The sequence below is a fragment of the Carcharodon carcharias genome, chromosome X (genome assembly GCF_017639515.1).
Source record: "Carcharodon carcharias isolate sCarCar2 chromosome X, sCarCar2.pri, whole genome shotgun sequence".
Lineage (NCBI taxonomy): Eukaryota > Metazoa > Chordata > Chondrichthyes > Lamniformes > Lamnidae > Carcharodon > Carcharodon carcharias.
Window position 1 is genome coordinate 19445040 of NC_054507.1, and position 6614 is coordinate 19451653.

General features: G+C 45.1%; 1 protein-coding gene across 1 annotated transcript in view; it reads right to left on the bottom strand.

Annotated features, from left to right (window-relative positions):
- Positions 1–5843, bottom strand: part of LOC121273243 (transmembrane protein 198-like) — an 80644-nt gene extending 74801 nt beyond the window's left edge. Inside the window, exon 1 of the mRNA XM_041180274.1 lies at positions 5331–5843. The gene's annotated coding sequence lies outside the window, so the exon portion shown is untranslated. The remainder of the gene's footprint in view (positions 1–5330) is intronic.
- Positions 5844–6614: the final 771 nt, after the last annotated feature.

The window sequence follows — 6614 nt, forward strand, 5'->3', positions numbered from 1 at the left end:
GCACAGCTGGGATTGCTCCAATTTACCTCGGTGACCCTGAGGTGAGGGATGGCGGGGTGGGGGCACTGGCGGTGAACATCAGTTTGTTTCCCATTCCCAATTGCTTGCTAGTGACTGTCAATTGGAAAGTGAGCAGACGTGGAAGTTGGATGAAGTGGGTGAACTGTGACAGCCCCCATAGCCAAACACTGGCTATCTATGCCCTCTGTGAAGATACTTGAGAGATGGTTGGTGCCTGTGGAACTGGAGCCCAGCACCAGTCAATACCTTCAGGAGAGGAGGAGAAGAAGATTGGCAAAATCAGAAAGGGTGTCCGTGCTTATTAAACTTGATTGCACAAGTCCCTGGCAATGAGCTGCAGACTGAGGACATTTGCAGTAACAATGTCAGAATCATTTCCGCCAACCCACAATAGTGTCAATATTACAAATCAATGACACAGAAATCAGCAACAGCCATAACTTGCAAAGAGCAAAGTAAACCCAAAGCAGTAATCCAGTGCTAGTGTGCAGGGGCCTGCTGTACAGGCCTCGAGGTCCCATCTTGTGGTTTTCTGAATCAGATTACAGTTTTGCTTTTCCTATTCTTGATCATTCTCTTTTTTTTTGAACAGAAGTTTTATTTCAATGCTAAGTGCCCCTTCTAATGTGGAATTGAGTGTTAATGGTTCAACAGCCTTTGAAATACTAAAACCAGACAATTTTCTAACCTGGCCTTCTGTGCCAAAATGGACCTGCTTTGCCTTTGTACATCATTGCCCCAGGTATTGCTTCCATCCCCGATCTGTGCTGGGTTCACTGATCATAGGTGCAGGGCACCGCTCTTGGCCTCAGTGCCACTTGCTTAACAAAAGGAGACAAAGATAAGCAGCCAATCTCGAGTTGGGCTTCTTCACATATTCTTCTCCCCCCCCCGCCCCCCCCCATCATGAAGATCACCTATTTCCAATGACCTCTGCTGGAAAGCACATCGGCAGGGGTCAGTTGTGATTCTCTCATGGTGAAATAGTCTACATGAAGGATGACATTTGGGTGAGATACCAATGGGTGCCTGGTACTCACAGGACTGTAACCTCCCCCTTCATACCCCACTCCCTGCTCCACCCCACAACCTCAGCACTAGTTGGCAACTTCAGAGGAGGAATGGAGACAAGAATAGAACACCAAGAGGAAAGCATTTCAAATATTTTAGCTTGAGAATATAAACAAAAGTTAAAAACTGGTTACTTAAAAGTCAGACTATAGTCAGCAACAACAACTTACAATTATATAGTGCCTTTAGTATAGTAAAATGCCCCCAGTCGCTTCACAGGGGTATCATAAAATTTGACACCAAGTCACATAAGGAGATATTAGACCAGGTGGCCAAAAGCTTGTCCAAAGAGGGTCAGTTCTGAGGAGGGCCTTGAAGGAGGAAAGCAAGAGTTAAGAAAAGTTACAGAGTCCACAACGAGCTCATTCACAGCTCTTACGACTCCAGAGGTTGGTTGAAAATCCTCACTCACTGCACAGACTGGTTTTAATCTGGTCAGTTTGTGTAACTGCAGTGGAAATGTCCCGGAGATCAAGTTTCTCATTAAACTAATCAGGAGCTTCATGATCACAATGATCAGTGCTTTCCTGCCATTTCAACTGACTAACTCGGCTTCATGTCAAAGCCTGGGTTTTGCACTGCTTCCTTTGTCTTGTAAAAATATTTGGCCTACCAGAAGCTTTTTTTTTTAAAAGTTCGAGTTAACAAACACTCTTAATGCTGAATAATCACTGATTCCATCGCTGTATGTCTTTTAATGTTATTTCAGTTCCCCAAAAGTCATGCCCACCAACCACTTACAGTCAGTGCTGACTGAACAAAATGTTTCTCGAAATGGACAGAATAAATTATTAATCGGGACTTGCTGTGAGTTTTATTTTGCGATGGAGTTTTTCCACAGTGAGACATTTTAATGTGGGCAAGTTTTTTTTGTTGGTTGGGCTCAGCTGCTGAACTTTTCCAGATATGTTGTTATCATCACGGCCAAAACCAGAACCACTGCCTTCACCAACACCGCCACTACCACTGTCACTGGCAACACCACAACCGCTGCCAACGCCATCACTGCTACCATCACCAGCACTGCCAACATCACTGCTACTAACACCATCATCACCACTGCTAACACCATCACTGCTGCCAACGCCACCTGCACTGCTATCATCACCACCAACACAGCTGCCAAACTGTCACTGTCACCGCCAACACCACTGGCAATGCCACTGCCATCATCGAAGTCACCACCAACACAGCCGCCAAACCGTCACTGTCACCGCTGTCACCACCATCATCACTAATGTTGCCATGGAGAATGCACCAGGGAACTGTTATTCCCCAAGCTTTTGTTTGGGGTGTGATGAACCCCAAAGAGAAAGGAAAAAAAAACTTCTTTTGAAAACAGAGATCGGGCCCCAGCGGTCTCTGCGCATGCTCCGGCTGTGGGATGGCTGCACATGTGCAGATTGTTCTTTTGTTACATGATCTTTGGTGGGTCTGCGCATGTGCCAGCTGGGGAGTGGCTGCACATGCACTTCTTCAGGCCGGTAAATGGCCCTACGCACATGTGCAGTTCTTTTTTTTTTTAAATTTCAGGTTGGAAAGCCAGCTCTGCACCAGTGCAGAAGGAAAAGACGACCCAAAAGTGAAACAGTGGGAAAAGAGAGTCAGGTGACCTAGAAGAGAACACCATTTGGAAGAAAGTGCCAGAAGAAGCTAGACACAGAAGAGGGACTAGGAGCAGGTCCCAAAACAAAGAAGTCACCCCAAACCAGCAAGTGGGATAGGAAGAGGTCCTAGGAAGACAGTCAAGTTAAGGGATGAGGACAGGAATCTGAAACAGATCCTGTTAAGTGAAGTTAAGAGTGAGGAGCAGAGAAAAAGGCTCTGAATTAAAAAGACAGAGCTCCAGGGAGCAAACTTGGATTGAGGTGGGCTTGCGAGATGCCAGAGGACCTGAGGATACAGCCAAAGGTCAGTGACTCCTTACTACAGGCCTTTGGGGCAGTGGCGTCCTGCTTGATACAGCTGAATATCTGAGTGTGCATGTGGAAGGTGAAGCTTGAATGCACATAGAGATCCAGAGGAAAGGAACCTTGGAAAGAGAGGTTGAAACCCTGGAGGTGGATCCTTATTGGAGATGCCTGAGAGAAAGCGCTGTTTGGGAGAGAATTCCAGGGTGAGTTCATTGAACATGGAGATTGGAAGCCCTTGTGAGAAAGACAGCGTTTCGGTGAGACCAGTTGGCTCACTGTGTGATGAGCATCTGGGGGACCGATGAGAAATCGATAGAAGCTTGGTTTTGGAGCATGGTGTGTCTGACCACAGTTCGCCCATTAGTTTACATGGATTGTGTGCTTACTGTGAATATTAGAGTATAAGATAGATTTTGTAACCTGTATAACGTTTACGAATTTGTATATATATATCTGTAAAGGTATAGTTGGGGTGAAGGAGTAGCGTAATGTAGTACATCTTTTCTAATAAATGTTTTATTCTTTTGTTAAAAGTTCATCAGCAGACTCCTATGACTCTGTTCAGTAGCAGCCCTCCACGTTTCTAAGCAAAAAAATAAAAGTTAGGATCCATCAAGCCAGGTTCCATCCTGGGATCTGACTCGTCCAGTAGTAACATCAGCTGGGATCATAACAGGGGAATAACTGTTCCCTGATGCATTCCCCAGGGAAACACCTCAATCACAGTCCACATGCCAGCTAATCAGCACCCTTTGAAATTTGACATTCTTGCATCTGTCCTGATGAGTGCAAGACAAAAAACTTTGACAGCATGTCTCTTTTTTCAACAATACTCAAGAAAGGGAGAGTTCTCCTTGGTGTCCCACTCAATCAACATCACAGAACAGATCTGATCATTATCACATTGCTGTTTGTGGGAGCTTGCTGTGTGCAAATTGGCTGCCACATTTCCTACATTACAATAGTGACTACACTAAAAAGTACTTCATTAGCTGTAAAGTGCTTTAAGATGCCCTAAGAGTGTAAAAAGCACTATAGAAATGCAAGCCTTTTCTTTGCGATGCTCTGGTCTGTCAGTCTACTGAGCACTGCATTCATTCTGGTCACTGAAGGCACAAGGGACCCTTGAAAGAGTGCAGGGAAATGTCCAGGAGGTCAATCTAACTCCTGGTGATGGGAGATGGGTGATGGGAAATGTGGCAGCTAATTTGCACACAGCAAGCTCCCACAAACTGCAATGTGATAATGATCAGATCTGTTCTGTGATGTTGATTGAGTGGGACACCAAGGAGAACTCTCCCTTTCTTGAGTATTGTTGAAAAAAGAGCTCTGAGATGATGTTAGAAAAACTTGGGAATCTTCCATCTTGAAAAGGCAACGAATAAGGAGGTCCTTTTGGAGGATACAAGAAACACAAAGGGAATAGAAAAGGTTAATCCTGAGCACTATGTCAGGCAAACCACAACCGCGGGGGCATACGTACAAACTGACAAACTTGTCAAGAAGCACTTCTTCACACAAAGTGGTCAGTACCCATTAGTTATCCTGGTGAGCAAGAGGAGGATATAAAAAAACTATTGAGATGGCAGTTATTGTTTTTATGGAAGGATGATGTACATAGACTGAATGGTTCCCCCATCAGTGTTTATCTTCGTGAACTCAATATGAAATCATATCAGATAGAATTAACCCTGCTGCCAATCTACTGAATAGACAGCAAAGGAAGCAAACAGAAACTTTCACAGCAACACAGTCTGCGTTTATCACGTGTTGTCAGGATTACAGGCAGTGAAACAAATGGATGTGGCTCAATACTCAGAGCAATCTTATTTTATAAGATTTCCAGAATATTCCTCTTAAAATGATGCTGGCACATGTTCCCTGGTACCATCTTGGGCTCAATGCCAGAGACATGGATACTCCATTGGAGAATGGGTGGTGAATCCTGAATCACCTTTCTGTTCTCACAGGTTCAGATTGAGCCAGTCTCTCACAAGTGACAAAGTCACTGCACCAAAAGAAAAATGTGAAGTACCTTTTGTTGTGGTTTTTCTTCCAGCCTCATTGACTTATTGTGTAGTGGGATCTGTAGTTGGAGTTTTGCTTCCACATACACACACCACTCCCCCCAGTAACAGGCTTTCCTCTTTTCTAGAACCTCTGAGCAATGTAAACAGAGCAAGAAGAGCTGCCTGACTTCAGTACTGTGCTGGAAGCAACAGGCCCTCGCTGAAGAGCTTCAAGGATTTATCTGTCACCCCTGCCTCGTGCAAACAGTGAACAAAAGCCAAGTCTTCAAGTCAGCAGACAACACATGTTACTCACCCTTGAATTTAGCAGCCTCTCAGCACTCGTGCACTGAAGCCATTTCCTCTGGAGTGGGGTGAAAATATCTCTCAAAGCGTCTACACAAAACAACTCCCAAACTCTTCTTGAACTTCTTGTGAATCATACATTAGAATCTGTGGCCTTTGGATAAACTGGTCCACGCACACTGGGAACAGGATTTCAGAGACAGAAAGAGAGACAAGCAGAGAAATGAACTCCTCACTGCCTTGTCTGCAAATCCCTCAGTTTGGGTCTGGCATTTAACTATTTCCTGTCTCTCTGAATATGAATGTCAGTTCCTTTCTCTTGGTTTGAATGCCTACACTCACTAACTATTCTTTCTCAGACTTGAGTTTTGCTGTCTCTCTCTAGCTTCCTATCTCTCACAAACTAAGTTTGAATCTTTATGTCCTCTACTAACTGCCCCCTTACTCTCTTTTAATCTCTCCTTCACTAACTGCTCCCTCTCTCTCTCTCTTTCAGTCTCTCCTTCACTAACTGCTCCCTCTCTCTCTCTCTTTCAGTCTCTCCTTCATTAACTGCTCCCTCTCTCTCTTTCAGTCTCTCCTTCACTAACTGCTCTCTCTGTTTGTCTCTCCTTCACTACCTGCCCTTTCTCTCTGTTTGTCTCTCCTTCACTACCTGCCCTTTCTCTGTTTGTCTCTCCTTCACTACCTGCCCTTTCTCTGTTTGTCTCTCCTTCACTACCTGCCCTTTCTCTGTTTGTCTCTCCTTCACTACCTGCCCTTTCTCTGTTTGTCTCTCCTTCACTACCTGCCCTTTCTCTGTTTGTCTCTCCTTCACTACCTGCCCTTTCTCTGTTTGTCTCTCCTTCACTACCTGCCCTTTCTCTGTTTGTCTCTCCTTCACTACCTGCCCTTTCTCTGTTTGTCTCTCCTTCACTACCTGCCCTTTCTCTGTTTGTCTCTCCTTCACTACCTGCCCTTTCTCTGTTTGTCTCTCCTTCACTACCTGCCCTTTCTCTGTTTGTCTCTCCTTCACTACCTGCCCTTTCTCTGTTTGTCTCTCCTTCACTACCTGCCCTTTCTCTGTTTGTCTCTCCTTCACTACCTGCCCTTTCTCTGTTTGTCTCTCCTTCACTACCTGCCCTTTCTCTGTTTGTCTCTCCTTCACTACCTGCCCTTTCTCTGTTTGTCTCTCCTTCACTACCTGCCCTTTCTCTGTTTGTCTCTCCTTCACTACCTGCCCTTTCTCTGTTTGTCTCTCCTTCACTACCTGCCCTTTCTCTGTTTGTCTCTCCTTCACTACCTGCCCTTTCTC